We start from the raw sequence: 17,252 nt of genomic DNA, 5'->3' as shown, positions 1-17,252 counted from the left end.
GCATGCTTAGGGATTTAAAAAATAAAATTATTGCCTATTGGTTATATACATATATCCATCAAAAATGAAAATGTGTGTACTTATAATCTTAACTCTACCTCACTTAGCCTTCTTCTCTTTATATTGCTCTGTTGTAAGACACATGTTTACTTTGCCCCACAAACTCTAAGTCACATATCAAGACCTAGGAGTTATCTCCTTGAATTTTTGTTTTTATTTCTTAGGTAAGGTAAGTGGGATCTCTCTACTTTTCCCCTTCGAGGTAGAAGAGGGGAAATGTCACATTATTCCAACAATATTTTCCAATAAAATTTTGTTTTAAATTTTAGAACTCTTCGCAACCTTAATAAACATCTTTATAAATAGTTTAGCACCTAATTTAAGAGTGGGAGATTACTGGCACCTATTGTCTTGTGGCCTCATTTGAAATATATAAAAAGTTTTTTTTAATAACCTGATACAATTTGAAACAATTTCATCTTTCTTCCTGATATAAAAATACTGTTAATATTTACTTGAAATGTTTTATTTTTAATTGTTTAAAATTCTGATGAGTACCTAAAAATATAAAAAGTATTAGTCCATGTTGTGGGCAGAGCTCAGAAGATCTATCTCAGTGCTGTGGCCGAAGAAATGCTGTGAGTACACTCCAGCGAACAGACTTCCTTGGCACACCAGGAAGTGGCAACGCCCGCCTGACAAATCTCCAGGAGCCACCTACTCTTAGCCCTGACCCTCATGCCCATTGGATAACATAGTAAGCGTGTCCCTATTGCATTGGCTGCTTACCCCTTTATATACGGCTGTACTTCCTCAATAAACTTAGATCTGTGTCTCTGAACCTGGTCTCCGGAGTTGTGCATGCAGATGCCCCAGCACATTGGGCTCCGTAGTCCTCACCCCCGGGGGACCCCCTGTATCATCTGGCACCTCGAGCAAGGAACCCGGCAGGGCAAGCACCAGGATGGGTGAGTGACCCTCTGTAATGATGGGAAACCTTCCCCCCTCAGCCTGAGCCCCTCAGGCTCGGGCGCTTCATGCGTTGTTACAGAGTAGGTGAGTAAAAGTAACAGAAAAGGAGCTACTAAAGCTCTGGGATGTTCTAATAGCATTTAACCCCTGGCTCTCTGCCACCAGCGGTGCAGGCGGGAGAACAGAAGACCCTCTGCCTCCCTATTCCTCTCCAGAGCCCTCTGCCCCCGCAGATCCCCACAGATGCTCCAAGCCAAAAGTAGTTTCTCAAAGCTCAAGGAAGGCTCAAACTGAGACAGAAAAAACCTCTAGCAAGGTGAAAGCAGGGGAGTCTCACCAGGAGGTTTCCTGCCGGAGTCATCCCCCTGCTCCCCTCGAGAAGCGACCAAAAAGTTTAACTGCCCAGCGGCCCCCAAGTAATCCTTTCGTGGGGGATACAGATGATAATCCATGGATGGGGATATATCAATTCTTGTATAGCCAGAGGGATAGAGCAAAGAAGTCCTTAGGGCTGGAGACCCCCAGACTCTTTCCTGTGAATGTTAACCCCACAGCTGCAGCAAATGCTACCGGATCTGCAACAATATCCCAATATCCAAATGGTTAATGCAGAAAAAAAAAAAGAAAAAAAAAAAAAAAGAAAGCCGTTGGTAGGGAGAGAGAGTTCTTTGTTAATGTTTACTTATGTAAACTCTGCAGGACTCAAGGACGCAAGCTACTAGCAAGAAAACAAATTTCTCTGTCGAGTTTTCTTCTCTTTAACCTTTCCAATACTAAATTAGACTAATACAATATACTTAAAATTACATAAGGAAGGAAGCACCTGTTCTTATTAATCTAAAGAAATGCTGAATGTTTAACTTGCCAGCTAAGAGTTTAATGTTCTAATTAAATTAAATTGGGAAAAATTATAAATGTGGTAACTAAAAGCCTAAAGTATAGAAATACATTTTTTAAAAAATCTTGTGCTTTCTCTGAAAAATTTGGAATTCAAAATATATTACTCATTGGTCTGATTAGAAAAGAGAATAAATTCTATAATCACAACCGAAATTTTTGTATACAGTGTTCAGTTTTGGTTTGATTGGTATCTCTTGATAATTATAGAAAGTATATAGTCTTTAGATCATATATCCACATATGTATTTAATAGTCCTTCAAGTTAGATTTCAAAACTATTACCAAGGAATGACTTTGGGACATTTCATGGGCCCTAAAATGTTTTCAAAAATTTATTTTCTCTTCTTAAAGGATCTTTTAATAAAGCCAGTTTAAAATGCTTGAAATCACATGGAGAGCTTTATCAGGTAAAAGTTAATGAATATATATCTTGAGTTTTTGCCTCTAAGAAGGGGCAAGGCCAGTTATTTTGTTTAATATTTCTTAAAATACAGCAGTAGAATTTTAAGATATAATTTAAAATAGCAAAAGCTCATTAATAATTTTTAATATCTTACAACAGCATATTATACATTTATTTCAAACAAGCTTACAAACTAATTCTTTAAATGTTTTGCAGAAATATAATTTAAGGACATAAAAGGATTTAATCCCTTCCACTGTGTGGAAATCCCCCTGGGAAGGCACTTAAGCATTCTATATTGACCTCTCTTGCCCTTTTTGCCAAGGGGGTCCCTCTTCCAATTGCCCACAGCTGTTGCCTAAGCTCTCTGTTCATGCTAAGGTTAAAGCCTCATAGTGGCTAGTACCATAGATCTGTCTCTCGGCAAATGGCATGAGCTGGGCCCTCTTTGGAGAAGAAACCTGGGTTCCCCATGATCAATGCCTGGGCCCCACCAGCAGGCAAAGGGATCCCAAGGTAGTTACTAGGCGTGGAGGCCATAGGGAAGTAGGCTACCAAGGAGACAGCACTAAACCTCACATCACCCTGCTTGGCCCTGGAAGACAGGCACAGTCACAGAGGGGCCTCAAAAGAGAACTTGGGGGCCAACAGAGGTGGGGCACAGATCCTCACTCCCCCCCCCCCCCAATTATGCAGGGGCTTGAACACTTGCCCCTTCTGAGGGAGGACTCCTGCCCCCATGGCTGCTTCTCGATTCCCATGCCCAGCCCAGATTGGTAGCCAGATAACAGAAAATTGGCTAACAGCGGCTACCCTATATCTAAATCCAGCCTAACACCAGGAATACTCAGGGCCTTCTCAAGGATACAAAATAATCCTTTCCATTAATATTTACAGTGTAAACTAAGATTGTTATTAGAGTGTTAAATTTGACAGTAAAATAGTAGTCAAGTTTTCAGATTAATTAAAATTGGCTCAAGAAGTATTAACAAAAATTTTCATTTCATAGAAAAATTACTTAACATACAATGAACCTAAAGCAATCATATTTTTGTGCAAAAAATTAAAATTTAAAGTTATCTAGACTACATTATAAATTTTCCAAAAATCTTCCAAATAATTAAATCAAAAAATAGGGGATAGTGGAAAAATAACATGTAAGAAAAAATATCCTGTAACTAATTTACATCTAGAAAAATTTTTTCATTTGAAATGCTAACAGCAAGACACCCATGAAAAACATACGTGGTATCAACATAAGCCAAAGGAAATTCATTTAAGCAAAAATAAATAGAATCCCAAGTAAAGTTTCCTTTATTAACCTTTGGTCGAGAATACATTTGTATATTTTCAGAAAACAACTCCAAGGCCATGTAGATTCCTGCAACAGAGAGGAATTATCAGCAATACTCTAGCCATAAAGACAAGAGGAAAAACAATCCAGAGATAGAGGCAGCTAGCTTGCACAAGCTATTTTCTCATTTAACCCTCTCTAGCTACAAGCATCTCATACGGGCATACAAAACCTGCCCCCCCCCCCCCCACCATTGCCTTTAGGACCCCTCCAGCCACAAGGGGTCAACCCCCCGGGGCTCCAACCCAATGCCTTATAGCAAGCAGATATGACCCATATTCCCAGCTTCGGTAGGCTCAAATATGTACATGTAATCATTAAAACTTGCTCTGGGGCCACATATGCTCAGGCTCACACAGGTGAAAAGACTCGCCACATAATAGCAACCCTCAACGGGGCATTTCTAACATTAGACTTCCCCTGGGAAATTAAAACAGATAATGACCTCTACTACACTAGTGAGGCTTTTACCATATAACCCACAAGGGCAAGCCATAATAGAAAGACAAAATAAAGAGTTAAAAATCTATCTTACTAAAGAAAAGGGGGGGGGGGGAAGATAGACCAAAGATTAACGCCTCAACAGCAACTATTACAGGCTCTCATAACCCTCAATTATTTTCATTTTGCCCCCAACGGTCTTCATCCCATTTTCAAACATTGGGGAGGTCTCAGAGACATACCAACACCTCTCCCCTTGGTCCAGTGGAGATCCATTAACCTGGGCTTGGAAGGGCCCCGACCCACTCTTAACCCAAGGGAGAGGGTTTCCTTGTATTTTTCCAGAAGGTGAGAAAAATCCCGCATGGATTCCTGCCCGTAACATCAAACCCTGCACCACCAGCGATGAGCCATAGACCACCATCACCATCACCTCCAGTAGAGGAAATGGAGGACCTGACCATAGAGGACAACCAGTCCCAGCGGCGGAGATGACCAAGACACTGACGGAGCGGAACCGGTCTCATCGCCATGGAACGGGACACTATGGGCTGATATCAGTAGCCCTAACCTCCTTAAGTGGACTCTAGATAATGGGACTACCCCAGGACAAGGGTGGATATACATAGTACCTCATGAAACTGGGGACTTTTACTGTAATAACCACTTCTGTACAGAGGGGCTTATGCTGGGACTTAATGCAACTTTTCCCTTGGCCTTATTGAGCTGGACCAGGGTCTCCACCAGCCCCTCCACAGTACCCCTCTGCCCATACCTTTTGCTCTCTGAGGAGTCGCCCCCCGTACTCCTCCCTTCCATGAGCATCCCCTGGGTAGAATGCCTCTGTGCCTCCCAACCCGACTCACAGACGGGCGCCCTGGGAATTTTGGGGAGATGGTTAAGAAAGGGAATGACACCATTTGCACTAAGAAACCCCATACAAGGGTTGCGCTCCCAATTCGGGCGGTGGGATTTATGCGGGCCCAATGCATGTATTGATCAAAGAGCCTTCACCAGCCTAAAAGGGGCCCACCTGTATAACGGCACCTGGGAAAAGCTGACAAGTAGATGGAACAACGTCGCAGTCAACCCCAATGCCACTCATAGTTTTAGTTACTGGCCCTGTGTGAAACCCCCCTTCATCTTCTTACAAAGCAATTATAGCACTTTTACTTGTACCCAGCAATCTTGTATACTATCTAATTGCTGGAATCCAAACAATGCTTATGCTCTAGCCATGCGCACCCCCTCGCAACTTTGGGTTCCAGTAGAAGTCAGCGACTGGGATGGGCCGACTCAACTAATAATCCATAAGGAATTCCAGAAAATAGAAAAAAGGGCTGTAGGACTAGTGATACTGATAATCTCTTCCATAATAGCCGCTATAGCAGGTATGGCCACAGGAATCACTTCCTTAGCCCAGGAAGGATCGACAGCGCAGAGTCTAAACTCCTTATCAGAGGTCACGGCCCAAGCCTTTGCTACACAAGCAACAATAAACCAACAGGTATGGGGAGCATTACTCAATTTACAACAACAAATAGATTTAATCCAAGAAGACCCCGATAATTTATGGCAAATATCACACACCCAATGTGATATAAGATACACTGCCATCTGTGTAACGCCTGTTCAAGTGAGAAATGCCTCCTGGGAGAGCCAAAAATTAGCAAATCTCCTTAAAGGTCCATTCAGCTAGGCATTCCTAAACAGCACCTATCAGCTCCAGCGAGAAATCCTAAGAATCAACAATACCCTAGTAAAACCCATTGAGTTTAGTTTCTTAAGTGATGCCCTCAGCCATCTAACCTCCTGGTTAAATCCTGCTAACATATTCATATGGGCCATTCTAGCAGCAGGAGGCCTCCTTGCATTCTGCTTGTTTCGTTGCTTTTACTCGATGATCCAAAGAATAAATGCACAGCAAGCTATGATTATCCACATCCAGCAGGCGCTTGTAAAAAGGGAAGGGGGAGATGTGGGTAGAGCTCAGGAGATCTATCTCAGTGCTGTGGCTGAAGAAATGCTGAGAGTACACTCCAGCGAACAGACTTCCTTGGCACACCAGAAAGTGGCAACGCCCGCCTGACAAATCTCCAGGAGCCACCTACTCTTAGCCCTGACCCTCATGCCCATTGGATAACATAGCAAGCGTGTCCCTATTGCATTGGCTGCTTACCCCTTTATATACGGCTGTACTTCCTCAATAAACTTAGATCTGTGTCTCTGAACCTGGTCTCCGGAGTTGTGCATGCAGATGCCCCAGCACGTTGGGCTCCGTAGTCCTCACCCCCGGGGGACCCCCTGTTCCACCATGTGTGCCAAAGAAGTAGTTAGTCCATGGGTAGTGAAAGTTTGAGAAAAACTGCCCTAAATTTTTGGCCATTGGACATAATCACATAATCATCCTGTTATGAATTAAAACTGCCAACCTTTGACTTATTGTAGTCATCTGCTTTAGGATGTGTTGAATTTTAGGTATCTAAAGAACACCAATATCCACTACCAATAGGCAATATTGGAATTATGGATCTAGACCAGCCGTGGGCAAACTACGGCCCGTTTGAAACGAATAAAACTAAAAAAAAAAAAAAAAAAAGACCATACCCTTTTATGTAATGATGTTTACTTTGAATTTATATTAGTTCACACAAACACTACATCCATGCTTTTGTTCTGGCCCTCCGGTCCAGTTTAAGAGCCCATAGTGGCCCTCGAGTCAAAAAGTTTGCCCACCCCTGATCTAGACCTTAGATATTAGGATATCATCCTATCTAATAAAAGAATAATATGCGAATTAACCATCACTCCTCACTCTACCAGTCCGTCACAAAGATGGCTGTGGCCACGGAGCTGAAGCAAGCAGAGGCTTGTGTTGCCCCTGGCAATGGAGGAAGCTAAGCTTCCCACCTGCCCTGGCCAGCCCTGAGCTCCACTCAAGGCTACAAAGTTTCAATTATAGAAGTTAAATAAATCCCAGATACCTGCTTCCAGCCCATGGGCATGGCCAGCCTGAAAACGGCCCTCAGCCCCTCACCCAGACTGCCCAGGAACCCCAGAGGGACCCCCCACCCTGATATGGGACATTCTTCAGGGCAAACCAGCTGGCCCCCACCGATGCACCAGGCCTCTATCCTATATTATAAAAGAGTAATATGCAAATGGACCCTAACAGCAGAACAACTGGGAATGACTGGTCACTATGACACACACTGTCTACCAGGGAGCAGATGCTCAATGCAGGATCTGCCCCCTGGTGGTCAGTGTGCTCCCACAGGGGGAGCTCTGCTCAGCCACAAGCCAGGCTGAGGGCTGCCAGCACAGTGGTGGTGGCAGGAGCTTCTCCCGTCTCCTCAGCAGCACTAAGGATGTCTGATTACAGCTTAGGCCTGCTCCCCGCTGGGAAGTGGGCAACCCCCTAGGGTTCCTGAGCTGCCAGCGGGATGTCTGACTGCCAGCTTAGGTGCGATCCCCCAGGGAGTGGGCCTAAGCCAGCAGGTGGACCTTCCCTGAGGGGTCCCAGACTGTGAGAGGGCACAGGTCGGGCTGTGGGACCCCCCTGAGTGCACAAATTTTTGTGCACTGGTCCTCTAGTCAATATATAAAAACCATAAAAATGGCTGAAATACTAAATGTTATAGAATGAAATAGAGTGGAAGCCAACATATGTAAAGCTCACTGAAAGTAAGCTGATGGTCCTAAGACGTTATATTTGATGGATCCTCTAAGATTCCTTTTACTGTGGTATACACAAGTCATTTTACCTTTGCATACCCTTAGCAAGAGTGTTTGTTGTAATCCCTAATTCCATAACCAAGACTAAATATATATATTTCTAGTTACTTAGTAGAGCAAAGTCTGAGATTATTTAAATCTCTCTCTCTCTCTCTCTCTCTCTCTCTCTCTCTCTCTCTCTCTCTCCCTGTGTGAAGTAGTCCTGACTCTGTGACTTCTGATAATGATTACTTAGTGGAAAAGTGATAATTATGAAATAAAATGTCCTTTTAGCTAAACTAAGCCTTTGTCTCCCTACAGAGACAAAGTTCCATATCTCCTTTTGCCACCACCCTTGCTTATATGTCACATATCTTAAACTATTATCACTTTGATATTTTCCCATGTTACATGCCGTTAGCACTTTGTTCCATAGCACTCTTGGGGAATTTTGACTCCCCTTGTGAATTGACCCAGCAATTATGGCCAAATGATTTAGAAATGCTTCTTTCTGTATGTTATAAACACATAAATTGGCATGTTGATGTGATAATGATGAAATTATACTTTCTCACTTTTATTAGCTTGAAGAAAGTCACTGTCAAGGGGATGCTTCCTGGTCTAAAACACCTTGCCCACCAATGTCTGGGGCACTGACAGCTGCAGGGATTAGAGCAGAAGAAGAGAGAATCTTTGTGTTGGTCTTTTATTCTGCTAATTCAGTGAGAGACACAAGCATAGCATTATTAGAACCCTCCAAGGGCTTTATAACCATTGAATTTATGTACTAAATTATTAATGTCAGAAATTTTTTCTTGTGGATGAAGATTCCCACTTACTAATGATTGCATGTGGCACTCATATGAACTTGAAGGAGTTTAATGTAGAAATAAAGGAGAGTCAAAATCCATGCCTCCACCTTCCACTCCCAGGAACCCCCACTTTTCTCTGATTACATCAGTACCACTCAAGCATGGTAGACACTTGAGTTTAGTAGTGTCTGTATGAATGTTGAGAGACTGAGAAAAGAAGAGGTCATATCCAGAAGGAATACCCCTTTTTAATAAAGACTAATATTTTTGTAAAGCATGTAGATGCTTTCACTGGGTCTGGGTTTTAACCTTAATTTTCAGAATTTAAATAAACAATATTATTACATTTAATCCTTTATACCACCTGAGATTCTTGCCCATTACATACCTGATTCTTTTCTTTTCTTTTTTTTTTTAAGTTTTTGTTGTTTAAAGTATTACATTACCTGATTCTTATTAATGGTTAAAAACACCCTATAGTTTGCTCTATCTAACATTAAACATATTTATGAACAAGAATCTTTTAATCTAATTCTGTATGTTCAGCCTTAATAATGTTATCTAGGGCAAGGCTCTGAATCTCTCTGAACTATAGCTTTATCTTCTACAAAACAAAAGAGTAAAAAAGTGAGAGAAAAAAGGGAAAGATTCTGATATTTCTTTCACATTTCTTTCATCAAACATTTAAGGAGGGAGCAGGGGAGTATCTGAGTAAGATACTGACCAGCTCAAAAAATAACGTAATGGCAGAGTAGAAGAGAGAGGCCCATGACCAGTGTGAACTTACACAGTATGGCAATTATTACAATATGGATATTACAATATGGTAGAGAAGCATACTTTTAGGAACGAACTTTGCTTAAGAAGACATTTGGCGTCTTCCAAAATGGCGACCAGCAGGAAGGTAGGGAGGGAGAGAGTGTGAGAGAGCAAGGAAGTGATAGAGGAGTGTGTGGACGCTTGTGGTGTGTGTGTATGAGCTAGGGACAGTTAGATTCTGAAGGTCTTCTAAGGGGCTGCTAAACGGGGCAGTCTTAGGCGGCGGAGTCCCGCTCCCTGGGCGGACACTCCTGGGCAGACAGCACAGGCACGGCGACCACGCCATCTTGGGAAACAGAGCTGCTTGAGACTAGGATCCTGGCCTCAGCACCACCCAGTCTGATCTCAGACGCATACCAGGACCCTGCAGCCACTGGGGACAGAGACCTGTGACCACAGCTACAGACCTGCGGACACCAAAAGTTCAGAAATCCCCGCGGCAGATCCGTGAGTAACGGAGCCCATCCCCACTTCCCACAGGCTTGCTGGCAGCACCAGAGTAACTAACTGATAGACCCACCCCTTGCCAGGCCTCAGCACTCCAGGAACTTTACCCTGGAAGTGCACAAGCACCTTGGAACTGATCCTGCATAGGGCCAGGTCCTGAGCCCTGGGCTGGAAGCAAACGCATGAACCCCAGGAACTGAGCCTAGGCGCACTGCTGGCTTCTGAGCCCTGGGCTGGGAACAATCCAGTGAACACCGGGAATTTGTCCCACATATCACAGGCCCAGGGACCCCGATTCTCTGGGCAGGTGGCAGCACCAAGCACCAGTGACTTGACTGTGTTTCTTATAACCTGCACCTGAGATCCCGATTTCCTGTGCATTCATACTAAGAGCCAGTGACTCCAATTCCTGGTGCAAGGGCACACAGGGACCCTGATTCTTAGGGCAAGGTCGCGCGAAGCAACAGAGACTCTGATACTGGATTCTGGGGAACTCTGACTCCTGGCGCACGCTAGGGGGCTCTGGTTTTAAACACGCTTCAGAGTGGTCTCTGCTTCAGCACAGTGCAGGCAGGGTCCCTGATTCTAAGGGCGCATAAGAGGCCACATTGAGCGCTGACAACACTGACTCTGAGCGAGCCTGGTTTCCACCAACCCACAAAAACCACACATCTTAGTGTCAGAGTTCTTCAGTGACACTAGGGTGGTGGGAGGTTCCCACTGCACACGGCACAGGCCCATGCAAATAGACCTTTGAACCATCGGGAGATAAACAGAATGAAGAGACGAAAAAACACCCAGAGAAAAGACAATGAGGAGTCACCAAGAAAGGACATTAATGAAGTTGAAGCATGCAACATGACAGAAAAAGAATTCAGAATAATGGTTGTACAATTCATTCACCGGATGGATGAGAAAATCAACAACCTATGCAAGAATCAGGAAGAAATGAAAAGTGATATAGCTACAATCAAAAACACCATGGAAAGTTTCAACACTAGACTGGAAGAAGCAGAGGACCGAATTAGTGAATTAGAAGATAAGGCAGAGAAACAAGCTCAATATGAACAGCAACTAGAGAAAAGAATTAAACAGCAGGAGGAGAGCCTAAGGGAGCTTCGGGACAACATGAAACGAAGTAACATACGCATAATAGGGCTGCAAGAAGGACAAGAAGAGCAGCAAGGATTAGAAAATCTATTTGAGAAATAATGTCAGAAAACTTCCCTGATATGGGGAAGAAAAAAGTTACACAAGTACAGAGAGTCCCAGGCAAGATGAACCCCAAAAGACCCACACCATGACACGTCATAATAACGATGGCAAATGTACAAGACAAAGAGAGAATCTTAAAGTCTGCAAGAGAGAAACAGAGAGTTACCTACAAAGGATCCCCCATCAGATTATCAAATGATTTCTCAACAGAAACACATCAGGCCAGAAAAGAATGGATGGAAATTTACAAAGTGATGCAAAGCAAAGGACTGAATCCAACAATACTCTATCCAGCAAGGCTATCATTCAAAATTGAAGGGGAAATAAAAAGCTTCACAGACAAAAAAAAAAAAAGCTAAAAGAGTTTATCACCACCAAGCCAGCAATGCAAGAAATGCTAAAGGGACTGGTGTAAAAAGAAGAACTAAAAAGCCCAGAAAGAAAACAGCCACACACAAAAATAGAAATGGCAACAAACAAGTACCTTTCAATAATAACTTTAAACGTAAATGGACTAAATGGTCCAATCAAAAGACATTGAGTGGCTGAATGTATAAAAAAACATGACCCATATATTTGCTGTCTACAAGAGACACACCTCATTAGAAGGGACTCACACAGACTGAAAGTGAAGTGATGGAAAAATATCTTTCAGGCAAATGAAAATGAAAAGAAAGCTGGGGTAGCAATACTTATATCAGACAAAATAGACCTCAAAGTGAAGGCCATAACAAGAGATAAGAAAGGAGACTACATAAAACTAAAGGGATCAGTACAACAAGAGGATATAACCTTGATAAACATATATGCACCCAATGCAGGAGCACCCACATACATAAGAAAACTCCTGGAAGATATCAGGGGAGAGATCGACAACAATACAATCATAGTAGGGGACTTTAATACACCACTGACATCACTGGATAAATCCGCTAGACAAAAAATCAGCAAAGAAACAGCAATCCTAAATGACTCACTAGATCAGACGGACTTAATTGACATCTTCAGAACACTTCACCACAAAGCTACAAAATATACATTCATCTCAAGTGCTCATGGGACATCTTCAAAAATAGACCACATATTGGGTCACAAACAAAGTCTCCCCAAATTCAAGAAGATTGAAATCATACCAAGTAAGTTCTCAGACCACAAGGCCATAATATTAGAAATAAACTACAACAAAAACAACTAAAAATACTCAAACACTTGGTAGCTGAATAGCACGTTATTAAATATTGATTGGGTTACCAATGAGATCAAAGAAGAAATTAAAAACATCCTGCAAACTAATGACAATGAAAACACAACAATCCAAAACCTTTGGGGCACAATGAAAGCAGTCCTGAGAGGGAAGTTTATAGCTCTACAGGCCTATCTCAACAAAAAAGTACAAATGGTAGTAAATAATCTAAATCTACAGCTCAAAGAATTAGAAAGAGAACAACAAGAAAAGCCCAGTGTGAGCAGAAGGAAGGAGATAATAAAGATTAGAGCAGAAATAAATGACATAGAGACCAAAAAAACAATACAGAAATCAATGAAACCAAGAGATGGTTCTTTGAAAAGATAATCAAGATTGACAAACCTCTAGCCAGGCTCACCAAGAAGCAAAGAGAAAGGATCCAAATCAACAAAATAAGAAATGATAGAGGCGAAATAACAACAGATCCCACAGAAATACAAATGATTGTTAATAAATACTATGGACAACTCTACTCCAACAAACTAGACAACCTGGAGGAAATGGACATATTCCTAGAAAAATACAACATTCCAAAACTTGATTAGGAAGAATCTAAAAATCTCAACAGGCCAATAACTATGGAATAAATTGAAGCAGTCATCAAAAAGCTTCCAGCAAACAAAACCCCAGGACCAGACAGCGTCACAGGGGAGTTTTACCAAACATTCGAGGAAGAACTAAAACCTATCCTCTTCAGACTACTGCAAAAAATCCAAGAGGAAGGAGCACTTCCAAGCTCATTTTATGAAGCCAGCATCACCCTAATACCAAAACCAGGTAAAGACAACACAATGAAAGAGAATTACAGGCCAATATCCCTCATGAACATAGATGCCAAAATCCTCAACAAAATCTTAGCAAATTGGATCCAGCAGTACATCAGAAAGATCATACACCATGACCAAGTAGGATTTATCCCAGGGATGCAAGGATGGTACAATATCTGCAAATCAATAAACGTGATACATCACATAAACAAATTGAAAGAAAAAAACCACATAGTCATAACAATTGATGCAGAAAAAGCGTTTGACAAAATTCAACACCCATTTTTGATAAAAACTCTCAGCAAGGTGGGAATTGAAGGATCATATCTCAGCATAATAAAAGCCATATGTGACAAACCCACAGCCAACATCATACTCAATGGACAAAAACTAACACCATTTCCCCTAAGAACAGGAACAAGACAGGGATGCCCACTCTCACCACTCATGTTCGACATAGTACTGGAACTATTAGCCATTGCAATTAGACAAGAAGAAGAAATAAAAGGCATCCAAATTGGAAAAGAAGAAGTAAAACTGTCCTTATTTGCAGATGACATGATATTATACTTAAAAAACCCTAAAGACTCCATCAATAAACTATTAGACTTAATAAAAGAATTCAGCAATGTAGCAGGATACAAAATTAACTCCAAGAAATCTATGGCATTTCTATACACCAATAGTGAATGTGCAGAAAGAGAGACTAAAAAAGCAAACCCATTTACCATTGCACCAAAAAAATTAAGCTACCTAGGAATAAACTTAACTAAAGAGGTAAAAGACCTTATCAGAAAACTACAGGACTTTGAAAAAGAGATAGAGGAAGACATAAAGAGATGGAAGAACATACCATGTTCTTGGATTGGTAGAATCAACATCATTAAAATGTCCATACTGCCCAAAGCAATCTATAAATTCAATGCACTTCCCATTAAAATACCCATGGCATATTTCACAGACCTAGAACGTACTCTCCAAAAATTCATCTGGAATAAAAATCGACCCCGAATAGCCACAGCGATCCCGAGAAAGAACAAAGTAGGTGGGATCTCAATACCAGATATCAAGCTGTATTACAAAGCCACTGTTCTCAAAACTGCCTGGTACTGGCACAAGAACAGACATATAGTTCAATGGAATAGAATAAAGAGCCCAGAAATCAGCTCCAACCAATACGCTCAATTAATATTTGACAAAGGAGGCAAGAACATACAATGGAGTCAATATAGTCTCTTCAATAAATGGTGTTGGGAAAATTGGACAAATACATGCAAGAAAATGAAACTAAACCGCCGACTTACACCATACACAAAAATAAACTCAAAATGGATAAAGGACTTAAATGTATGACGGGAAACCATACAAATACTAGAAAAATCCAAAGGCAACAAAATCCCAGACATATGCCGAAGCAATTTCTTCACCAATACAGCTCCTAGGGAATTGGAAAATAAAGAGAAAATAAACAAATGGGACTACATCAAAATAAAAAGCTTCTGCACAGCAAAAGAAACCATCAACAAAACAACAGGAAAACCCACTGTGTGGGAAAACATATTTGCCAATGTCATATCTGATAAGGGCCAAAATTTATTGGGAACTCATACAACTTAACAAAAGGAAGATAAACAATCCAATCAAAAAATGGGCAAAGGATCTAAATAGACACCTTTCAAAAGAGGACATTCAGAAAGCCAAGAGACATAAGAAAACATGCTCAAAGTCAATAATCATCCTAGAGATGCAAATCAAAACAACAATGAGGTACCATCTCACACCTGTCAGACTGGCTGTCATCAACAAATCAACAAACGACAACTGCTAGAGAGGATGTGGAGAAAAACGAACACTTGTGCACTGCTGGTGGGAATGCAGACTGGTGCAGCCACTATGGAAGACAGTATGGAGTTTCCTCAAAAAACTACAAATGGAACTCCCATTTGACCCTGTGATCCCACTTCTAGGAATTTATCCCAGGAAACCAGAAACACCAATCAGAAAGGATATATGCACCCCTATGTTCATAGCAGCGCAATTGACCATAATTAAGATCTGGAAACAGCCTAAGTGCCCATCTGTAGATGAATGGATTAGAAAACCGTGGTACATCTACAAGATGGAATACTATGCTGCTATAAAAAAGAAGGAACTCTTACCATTTGCAACAGCATGGATGGAACTGGAGAGCATTATGCTAAGTGAAATAAGTCAGTCAATGAAGGAAAAATACCACATGATGTCTCTCATTTCTGGATAAGAAAGACCACTATAAACTTATGAACAAAAATAGATACAGAGGCAGAGCTGCCTCGAACAGACTGTCAAACTACAGCAGGAAGGCCGGGGAGGGTGGGAGGGCAGGTGGGGGGTTGGTAAGAGATCAACCAAAGGACTTGTATGCATGCATATAAGCATAACCAATGGACATAAGACACTGGGGGGTAGGAGAGGCCAGGGGATTGTCAAGGGCGGGGGGTGGGAAATGATTCATTTAAACAACAACAAAAAAAAGACATTTGGTAGGGTTTCCCCAAAGAAGATGTCAATTGGGTTGAGATTTGAGCAGTAATTAGGGTTTGATCCAGGAGGATTGTGGGAAAACAAATTCCAGACAGAAGGAAGGGAATAAGCAAATGTTTATGCAAGTTTAAGGAATGATGGGCATTAGACTTTACTAAATAGAATGTATGGATGATGGCAGTGCCAGTAGATGGAATATGAAAGTATGTGGCACAAAATAATTAGGGACATTGAATACCATGCTAAAGAAATTAAGAGAATGAAAAAAATAAAGTGATTTTTTCTCTTTCTTATATTTAAACAATATGACAGGCACAAATAATAGAAACCAAGGTAATTTCTTAAAGATGATAATTCTTGGTTGAATGATTTCAATTAAAAATAAATAAAAAGACATATGTATCCCATTGTCTATATTTAGTGCACTGTGGACTCCTAGAGTAGGTCTCCTCTTTCAAAAGTTTGCCTCATTTGTTAATGTTTACCATGGGTACTAGTATTTGAGTTGTCTTTTGAACTATCTTGGCATTGATTCATCTTTTCATATAGCTGCTTCTTTGAGGCATCATTACAAGAAATGCTTCTCTATTTATTTAGACAGAGTGTATTCTTGTCAATCAAAACATAAATAGCACCCTAGTAACCTGCTTATCCTGAGCCTGGCGGAGAGTCAGGGCTGCTTTCTCATTGAAAATCTGCCAAGTTTAGGATGACCAGATTCTTTGTGAGCTTTCTGAAATTGTAGAAAGGGACCCAACATGAAAACTTTTGCTTCTGCTGCTGGTCTTTTAGACATACCCTTTACTATTCTTATAAGAGGTCTCTAATTATTCTCATTATTCAAATCATTTAGTCCCTTTATCTAGTAAACTCATGGGGTCTGACAGATGATCAGCAGATGCCTTCCATTCACAACGTCTGAATCAGATCTCTCTCACATGACAAATGAGAGATTGATCCCAGGAGTTCATACAAAAGCTCCAATAGGGCTTGTGATAATCCAGTCACATCTCTTAGCATGCCTGGAAAGTTGTAAGGGTAATTTTCTGTGTCTCATCCTCCCTTTCCCTTTTCAAAGAGTGACTGGCTTACAAACAGAGATTTGTCAAAGCAGAAGACACTGAGTGCCACTGAGACCAAAGAGTTTCAGCTTATTATTTGTCTTCCTACCAGGTGTTGCTGAGCGATTCATTCCCTCCAAACCACTGCCAACTATATGAACTCCAGTAATTTGGTAGAGCAATGGAATCATTGGCAACTACAGCAAAACAAATTGTTGGCTAATAGCAAAAGCTGGAGATGACTCTGTTAAGAGATCCAGCAAAGCCTTTTGTCAACTGGGTGATGAGTCCAATCTAAATCCTGAGATGCTAGACCTGGTATGGGGACAGAGCATCCATGGAAAATGCAAAAGATATAGGATTTGTTTCCACTCTTAAGAACTGTTTGTCTTTTGGAAAAGACAGCCAGGCTTCATGTCTATTATTGAAAACAATGATATCATTGGAGGCTTAAAACTTAGTGCTTTGAGAAATAATAGAGAAAGAAGAAAAGTATTATATGGTAACATCTGCCCTTAGAATTTCACAGACTTCCATAATCAGTTTATTTGACAGAGGAAAGATGTTGAATAATTAAA

This window comes from Myotis nattereri, assembly GCF_964212035.1.
Source record: "Myotis nattereri genome assembly, chromosome: 2".
Lineage (NCBI taxonomy): Eukaryota > Metazoa > Chordata > Mammalia > Chiroptera > Vespertilionidae > Myotis > Myotis nattereri.
Note: the sequence above shows the minus strand (reverse complement) of the source record.